This window comes from Trichechus manatus, unplaced genomic scaffold, assembly GCF_000243295.1.
Source record: "Trichechus manatus latirostris isolate Lorelei unplaced genomic scaffold, TriManLat1.0 scaffold00030, whole genome shotgun sequence".
Lineage (NCBI taxonomy): Eukaryota > Metazoa > Chordata > Mammalia > Sirenia > Trichechidae > Trichechus > Trichechus manatus.
The window spans coordinates 606,029-615,946 of NW_004443966.1; the positions used below are offsets into that span (position 1 = coordinate 606,029).

At 38.3% G+C, this 9,918-nt stretch overlaps 1 protein-coding gene across 1 annotated transcript in view; it reads left to right on the forward strand.

Moving 5' to 3' along the window:
- UNC13C (unc-13 homolog C) overlaps positions 1-9,918 on the forward strand; it is a 660,175-nt gene that overhangs the window by 456,868 nt on the left and 193,389 nt on the right. The window lies entirely within an intron of this gene.

Here is a 9,918-nt window from a genome sequence, read left to right on the forward strand (position 1 = left end):
CATTTGTAACTTTGATCAGATGCTTATTGATAATAGGTTAACAATATATGTATAATATAAAAACAGTATCACAAAATGCTGAGATTGTATTATCAAAAAGCAGGTCCAAGATCAAGGAGTAGTTAATAATTTTATGATCATCTTAAATTTTTGAAACAAGAATCTCCTCAAGTATTTGTTTGACTTTTTTTTTTAATAGCAGCTTTACTGAGATATCATTCATATACCATGCATTTCACTTACCTAAATTGTGCTGTTCAATGGCTTTTACATTTGCATTTTCACACACGTTTTTTGAAGGGCATGCGGAATAAAGTAAGGGAGTGGATAGTTGGATTGCAGTCATGCTTTATGCATCTTCTTCTTCCACAAGATGAGAAGACTTTTGAGTGCAAGCATTTTGTTCCTCATCTTTGTAGCCACTGAGCCTTAGTGGAAACTCAGTGTGTGTTCGTTTACTTGAGTCAAATTGCAAATGGGACAACCCTATACAAAGAATTGTGGAGACAAGGCCAGAATACTTACCATGTTCAAGATGAACATTTGTGGTCTTGCAAGTTGGGAGGCAGTAAAGGTTTGAGAGTGTGGGGAACAAAGTTCAGAAGGCTTCATCACTTACTAGCTATGCAGCCTTGGGCAGTTAATTTAGAACCTCTCCAAACGTTGTTCTTCTTATCTATAAAATGGCGGTAATAGTGCCCAGGTAGTGTGAGGATGAAATGAACCCTAAGTGTACTGTGCAAACCCTAAATCGTTATGCCAACGCAAGGGGAATTTTGTTATTATGTTAAACCAAACCAAACTCATTGCCCTCAAGTCAATTCTGACTCACAGTGACCCTATAGGATTTCCAAGGAGCACCTGATAGATTCGGTTAGCAGTTGAAAGCTTAACCACCGTGCCCCGAGGGCTCCATTATTACATTAGGGAAGAAAAATTATCAGAGTCTCAAAACAGTCTCCTTTAGGGATTATCTAAGGTTTAAATGCATAGGAGAAGGTTCACAAATACATGTTATTCTGTTCATTACCGTCCCATGCTTCACTTTCACCATTTCAATCTAATACGTGAATTTAAGAAACTTGTCCTTTTTTCTAATGTAGCATGAGTAATAATTATTAGAGGAAAATAAGGACTAAGAATATCTCACAGAGTAGAGGGCATGTCCTTAGAAACATTCCTCTGGCGGGCTCTTCTGCATTGATGGTAATGCCTTACTCTCCTTACTTGCCTTATAGAATGTTGTTAAAATTAATTGATGGTGGAGTAGTGCTTCAGGCTGCTGACCTAGAAAGGCTCTGTGTTGTTATTATATAATTTGAGCTACATAGTTCGTCTTGTGATTAAAGCATCTGAGCCTGACAGGTGAGCAACAGAGGAGAGCTGGTTAAAATTTATGGGCTTGCAGCTTTTTGCTTTATTTCTTGAACTCATCAGCTGCTCAAAAGAAATAATGTAATAAAAAAAAAAAAAAACAACAGTTTTCCCCCAATTTTACTCAACCTAACTGGAGCCCTGGTGGCACAGTGGTTGAGAGCTACAGCTGCTCACCAAAAGGTCGGCAGTTCCAATCCACCAACTGCTCCTTGGAAACGCTATGGGGCAGTTCTACTCTGCCCTATAGGGTCGTTATGAGTCAGAATTGACTTGATGGCAACAGGTTTGGTTTTATATGAGCCAAGTTATTTTGTTTTCACATTTGACGTTAATCACGTTACTGGTTTGATCAACCATAATTGATTTAATCATTATGGAGATAAACTTACTGAATAAAATCAGAATACATTATCTTGCAAATAAAAAAAAGCACTTTCTGTGAAAATGAGAGTATAAAGAAAGACTCAGATGAAATGTTTCATTTTATAGTGAAATAGAGTTGGTTTTGCAGACTTTCTTCTCAAGAATTTCTTCTAAAAACTTCTAAAGGCTTTACCCAGGCAGGTGCAAGTATGGATTTTGAAGTAATTTAGACCTAGGTTTGAATTCATGCTCTGCCCCTTTCTGTTTACTTATTAACTATGATTTGGGACAAGTTGTTAAACTCACAAGCCTCAGTTTCCACATACACAAACCTGGTACAAAAAACCAAACCAAACCTGTTGCCATCAAGCTGATTCTGACTCAGCGACCCTGTAGGACAGAGTAGAACTGCCCCGTAGAGTTTCCAGGGAGCAGCTGGTAGATTCGAACCATCCACCCTTTGGGTCAGCAGCCAAACTCTTAACCACTGCACCACCAGGGGTCCCTTATAAAGTTGCAAGGAGAGAATCAGAAAGAGAGAAATGTTTCCTAACACGTAGTCAGTAATAAGTAGTAGTCCTTATTATGACAATCCTGAGGATTATAATTTAGTAAACAAGAAGTGGGAGACAATTCATAATACCATAAAAATGTCTAAATGCCTTGTAAGTAATTGAAATGTTTAATTGGTAATTCCAATTGAGTTGCAGACATTATATTTATCATCTTGGTATCTACTGAACTTGATTTCCTGGCAGTTCTTAAATCATGATGACAGTCCCTGTTCAGGGCACCAGTTGGGTAACATATGTCTTGTGTCTTCAAAGTCTTTATCAAGAGCAGATTCTGCTAGGCCCCATGAGAGCAGCCAGATGGCAGGTTGGGTCCACAAGGATCTCAGTGGTTTTTAACTGATAAGTCTGTAAAAGAGAACTTGAATACTTTACAACACTGGTTCTAACTGGGGTTCATGGCTGGGCTTCAAGTCATATCCTGAAACTGCATCCACATTTGAGGTGGGCAGGGTGGGGTGGAGGTCTAAGGCATTTGTCAAATTCTCAGAGGAGTCCTTGAATAGAAACACAATTAAGAGTTGCTGAAAATAAGTTAATTCAAAATGGCTATTTTAGTTAATTAACTTAGGCAGAGATGGAACTAATTATAACATATAAAACATAAATTTGGTCTTAATTACTAATCGTCTTTCACCTGCATCAGTGAAATGTTCTAGATTAGTGCCCTTCAAACTTGAGCGTACACATGAATCACCTGGGAATCTCGTTAAAATGCAGGTTCTCATTGAGTAGACCTTTGTGGGAGCTGATTTTCTGCATTTCTAACAAGTTCTGCGGTGGTACCCATAAGGCTGACTGATAGACCACAAGTTGAGTAGCAAAACTTCCACACTGTAGTTAAAGCTAACATCTCAGTTATGGACATTCTATCTTTTTATCACTAATCTTTGTTGCCTGCTGCTTAGGTACCAGTAAATGAAGATTCTCAGACTGGCTTTGTAATTTTTTCAGAGTCTCACTATTCTAAGAAGCACTGCCACTGCCATTAACTTTGCCCTCACGGTTTCCATGAACGTCTCTTGACTTGGGAACATCTCCATACTGAATAATTTTGAGCTGTGTTTTACTCCTTCCATATTTACTTTTTGGAGCTTCTCTTAAAGCAACATCAATCTCCTACTCTTCCTTTTCTCTAACACTTAATAGTAACACTGTGGAACAATGAATACATGCATGGATAAAAGCCGAAGTCCATAAACAGGCAGAAACATAGCTATATCTGTTTTATTCCCAAACTCCAAATTTTCAGTCATACAGCCCTACACCATCATTCATATAAAGGGAGACATTCTTATGCTAGCTATGTTGTCACTGAAAGTGTTTTCACCATACGTTGTAATTGTAGCAGTTCTAGAAACTATAATAATCATAGATGTGGGAAAAATTCTAAATTACCTTTCATTTACCGATAGAAGCTACATGTATGTGTTTGCATGCATGCATGTGTGTGTGTTTTGAATAGGTTGTAAGAAAAGATGGTGGGTTCACAGTGAGGTACAAGTTGTACTTCATTGATAAATCGTAAATTGTTGCTTCCCAGTCATTGTCTGCTCGTGAGCCCTCACTTTCTTTTCTGTAACATCCCACTACTTATTTTTGTTACCATATCTTCCAACAGAAGCCCAAGCCTAAATCAATGGACAACAAATGAACACAAAACTAAAACAAAACTGTTGCGAATTTTCAGTACTCATCATGATTGAAAGAAGGAAATGGACTGGGCCAAGTCTATTAGCATAAAACCCAATGGGAGAAAAATAGAGAGGAAGATATTGCTGACTCAGCCGAGCAGGCATACAACTCTTATGTTAAGAAAAGTCCATGAGTATTCAATAACATAGAGGCAAATGAACTTTCATTACAACAGAATGAAGAACTTGCTTATTTTGTATACTCTATTAAATACAAAAAATAATACATGTTGCATTTATGTCATTTTTCCTTTTTTTTCCTTGCAGTCAATTCCAACTAGAGAAAATAAATTTCTTTTAATATTTATATCAATCTTTAAATATTTTATTATTTTGAGTAGAGTAAAACTAAAGCATCTGATGCTTTTTTGTACCATAATGCTGCATAAACCATAGGTTATAGAAGAAGGTAAATAACTTCACTAATGTGACTGACTAATTTTATCAAGATGACTTAACTGGAAATTTTGGTAAAATTTAGAAGATTTTTCCCATATTTATCTGTTCAGCAAGCTTCATATATATTTTCCAGAAAAAAAGATTTATTATTATTATTATATTTTTTAGTATAATGAATGGTCTTCCAAACCCATTGCTGTCGAGTCAGTTCTGACTCATAGCAACCCTATAGGACAGAGGAGAACTGCCCCATAGGGTTTCCAAGGCTGTGATCTGTATGGAAGCCGAGTGCCACAGCTTTCTCCTGTGAATGAATGGTCTTACTAGTGACATTTTATTATATGAGATTATGAGCTCTTTAGGGGCAAGGAGCCATGTTTCAGTCCTTAACACATGGCTGACACATGGAAGTTACTCAATAAATACTGCTTGAATGATAATCCAAGGTGTGGATTATCATGCATCCACAGCTACCAGTTGCCATTGAGTCAATTTCAACTCCTGGCAACCCCATGTGTTACAGAGTAGAACTGTACTCCGTAGGGTTTTCAAAGCTGTAATCTTTCAGAGAAGATTGACAAGCTTTCTTCTGAAGCACCTCTGAGTGGGTTCGAACTGCCAATCTTCAGGTTAGTAGTCAAGTGCTTAACAGTTTTGTGCCATCCAGGAACTCCTGTGTATATGAATAGGTGTGCATAATTTAGGGTAAATTTCTTCTAGCTTAAAGCAAGGGATGGTACATTGTTAAAAGTTCCTATGTTTACCAGTACATTCTCTGTTAAAGTACATTATTCATCAGTTTAATTGTCTATATCGCTATTTGGACAACAGCATAGTAAAAGTGTAGTTCATCAGAATGCCTTTCATCAGATAAGCCTTTTAGAATCAATCCTAAGCCAAAGGCTTTCTAATATTTAACAGTCTATTCTACATTAGCAAGCAGAGCACACAGAACATATGGTAAAACTCTACTTCTATGAGATAGAGCCAAATTGTAGCCACCAAACAGATTTCACGGGCTCGTTAATAAAAATCAGCTGTCAGACAATACAATCTAAAGTCTAAAACATCCCATTAAGTCCCCATCCCATCTAAATGGGGAAAACAGAAATCAATGAGAGTAGATGTTCAAAACCAGGGTAACAGCAAAGCAGACAGGATGTGATCTCAGCCTCGCCTTCCTCTGCACGTGCTGTTTTTCCTTTCCCGCTCCCTACTTTCCTCCCACTCCCCTTTTAGCATCCTTTTCCTTGGGCACTTGGTAGCTCAGGGCTCTCCAGCAGATTGAATACACTAAGGTGTTTAGGACATCCTGGTTACCCCTCCCAAAAGTATCTGAAATCCAAATAAGGAAGGAAAGGCTTTTTGAAATTAAAATTTTGGAGGAATGGGAATGGCAAATAAATTCTGCTTATACGGGTGAGCTGGAAGTGGTCATGTGGATGTAAACATAAAAAAAAAAATATGCCAAAACGAAACCTATTCCCTCTGTTTTTCACCTTCTAAACACATTTTTAAAAGATGTAGGGGATTCTTGCCTCCTTTCATCTTTACTTTAAAGGAAAACATCAGTGTTAATTCAAATCTCCTAAACTGGAAAGCACAGAGCCTCTTTCACGCTTATGGCAAGTGCGTTTCACAGTTTCTTCCTCTGTAGTACTTTCTCTTCATTAGCCACCCCCCCCCCCATAATTAAATTGAAGCTACTTGTTTTGTAACAAGAGGATAAGCTGTGTGTGTAATCTAGAACCACGCTGACTAAAATATTTGACTTGTAAATAAAAGAAAAGAAAAATAGTCATCTGGGAGTGTTTGTAATGCTATTATTCATCTTAACCTTTAGCTATCTAGCTAACTCACCTTAGCTACTTCAGTAAAAGACATTTAAAATATGTTGACCTAAGTAATATACCATGTTCCTCTGGGAGAAATGAATATATCAGAGTAGGTGTATAATTAATTGGTCAGCCACTTTCTCTAGTCCCCAAATCTCCAGCTCAGAAAGTGATCACATGGCAGAACATGGCTAAGCTAACTTCTCAGACTATGAACATGGTCTCACAAGCAGTCTAAGCAAATCTGTCTAACACACCCCTTGGGTGTTCTGAAATTAAGTTCATTGGCTGTTAAGTCTGCCTTTCCACAATGATGAACTTTAGCAGAATCTCAGGTAAGTGGAAATGATTTTCCAAAAGCCCAGTGACCTGGTTTAATAGAACCAGAGATGAAGCATCACTTATTCTGATATTTCAGATTGTTAACATGGTCAGTATATAAATCACACATAAACGTCTTCATTGGCATAGTCTCTCTTCCCAAACTCAAGCTCTAACAAGAAAATTCTACTTGCATTCCACATAAGTCTGTTTATTTAGTTTTAAAATGAAGAACGACAATGGACACTGAGAGACAATTAAACTCACACTCTCAAGAAAGGCATTCATTTATCTCATCCTCTCTCTCCATTTCACAGCAGTGGTTTTCGGTCCTGGAAATCTATTAGACTCATCAGGGGTAGAGCCTAGGCTTTGAAAAAACACTCCCAGGTTTTTAATCTTATTTAGCAAATACCTGTTTAGCACTTATTAGACACTGTCCGAAATGATTTACAAATATAAACTCATTTCTCACAACAAGCCTACAAGGTAGATATGATTAATATCCCCATTTTATAGATAACGAAGTGGAGGCTCAGAGAGGTTAAGTATTTTGTCAAAAGTCACACAGAAATTGAATGGATAAGCCAAGACTCCAGGTGGTTCTAATATGCAGCCATTACTGAGAACCAATACTCTCTTTTTTTAAAATTTTTTTATTGTATTTTAGATGAAGTCTACAGAACAAATAGTTTCTCATTAAACAGTCAGTACACAGATTGTTTTATGACATTGGTTAACAACCCCATGACATGTCAACACTCTCCCTTCTCAACCTTGAAGACCTTTTTTTTGGTGAAAATATACATAGCCAAACTTACACCATTTTGAAAGTTTCTGCATGTACAATTCAGTGACATTGATTACATTCTTCCGGTTGTGCTACTATTCTCACTATCCTTTTCCAAATTATTCCATCACCATTGTCTTCAACTCACTGTCCCCTAGGCTTCCCATCAAACCTTTTGAGTTGCTGTTGTTAATTTGATCTCACATAGAGAATTCTTTTTTTTTTTTGTACCCTAGGTGAAGGTTTGCAGGACGAATAGTTTCTCATTAAACAGTACACATATTGCCCTATGACAATGGTTAACAACCCCATGACATGCCAACACTGTCCCTTCTCAACCCTGGGTTCCCTATCACCAGCTTTCCTGTCCCCTCCTGCCTACTAGTCCTTGTCCCTGGACTGCTGTGCCTCATTAGTCCTGTTTTGTTTCATGAGGCTGTCCAATCCCCGGCGGAACGGTAAACTTCGGGAGGGGCTTCACCACTGAGCTAAAAGGGTATCCGGGGGCCATACTCTCGGGGTTTCTGCGGTCTGTCAGGACAGTAAATCTGGTCTTTTTTTGTGAGTTAGAATACCGTTCTACATCCTTTTCCAGCTGTGTCCAGAACCCTTTATTGTGATCCCAGTCAGAGCAGTCAGTGGTGGTAGCCGGGCACCAACTAGCTGTACTGGACTCAGTCTGGTGGAGGCCGTGGAGGCTGTGGTCCGTTAGTCCTTTGGACTAATCTTTTCCTTGTATTTTGTTCTGTTCATTCTCCCTTGCTCCCGAAGGGGTGAGACCAGTGGAGTATCTTAGATGGCAGCTCACAGGCTTTTAAGACCCCAGACACTGCTCACCAAGGTAGAACGTAGAACATTGTCTTTACAAACTGTGTAATGCCAGTTGAGCTAGATGTTCCCCGAGACCATGGTCCCCACAGCCCTCTGCCCAGGTTTCAGTCCCTCAGGGAGTTTGGATGTGTCTATGGAGCTTCCATGACCTTTCCTTGTACAAGTTGTGCTGGCTTCCTCAGTATTGTGTACTGTCTTACCCTTCACCAAAGTTACCACTTATCTATTTAGTTCCCCCCACTCCTCCCATCCCTCATAACCAACAAAGATTTTTTCTTTTTCTGTGTAAACGTTCGCATGAGTTATACAGTAGAGGTGTCATACAATATTTGTCCTTTTGTGATTGACTTATTTCACTCAGCATAATGTCCTCCAGTTCCTCTTACTCTCCTATTCTGAGTTCCTTTTGTATGTGGATTTTTTTCATTTGTTTTTGTAGGTTTTGTTTTACTGAGACTTTATGTTTTTCTTCTTTAGTTTGATGAGAAGGTCTGTTAACTTTCTTCGCAGTTACCGTGAAATTTACCCTTATCTTCCTAGATTTGAACCAGTCTGTTATTACTTGGTATCACTTGACTTCCTCTCCATTAGAAGATTCTATATCTACACCGTTTATTCCCTCTTTTATTGTTCTGATGCTGTTGTCATTTACAGATTAACCTCTCTGGTTCCCTTTTGTAATTCTTTTGGTTTTGCATAGTCCTTAAGAGTTAATTTCCTAGGTTGGTATCTGGCTAGTACAATCCTGTGTCCTTTATTCAGTCTGTGGTCTGATATTGTTTGTTCTTAGATCGAAGGACTTCCTTTAATAAGTCTCGTAAGTTTGGTTTGGTTTTTACCTAGGCCCTTAATTTCTGTTTGTCTGGAAATGACCTAATTTCACCGTCATATTTGAACGAGAGTTTTGCAGGGTATATTACTCTTGGCTGGCAATTTTTTTCTTTCAAGGTTTTATATATGTCATCCCATTGCCTTCTTGCCTGCGTGGTTTCTGCTGAATAATCCGAGCTTAGTCTTATTGTTTCTCCTCTGTATGTGACTTTTTGTTTTTCCTGGGCTGCTCTCAGGATTCCTTGTTTGTCTTTGGTTTTAGCGAGTGTGATTATGATATGCCTTGGTGATTTTCTTTTGGGGTCTATCTATATGGGGTTCATTGAGCTTCTTGGATGGTCAGCTTTTCATCTTTCATGATATTGGGGAAGTTTTCTGTCAGCAATTCTTCAATGATCCTCTCTGTTTCTTCTGTTTTCTCCCCCTGTTCTGGAACTCCGATCACTCGCAGATTTTTGCTTTTGATTGTATCCCACATAATTCTCAGGGTCTCTTCATTTTTCTTCATTCTTTTTTCTGATTTTTCCTCAAACAGAGTTGTATCCAAGTGTTTGTCTTCAATTCCACCCATCCTGTCTTCCACCATTTCAAATCTGCTCCTCAGCCCTTCTATGACACTGTCCATTTCTGAAATCTTGTTGTTTGTCTTTTGGATTTCTAATTGTTGTTTTTTGTATAATTTCTAGCTGTGAATTTATTTTGGCATTTTGTTCCTGCATTATTTTCCTGAATTCTTCCACTTTTTTGCCTGTTTCTTCCATGAATTTGTCTGCCTTTTCCATGAATTTGTCTGTTTTTTCCTCCTTTTTGTCTTCTTTTTGCTTCAACTCTTGGATAATTCTGAGTAGTAGACATTTGAATTCCCTATCAGGTAGTTCTAGTGCCTTTTCTTCCACTGGAAAGTC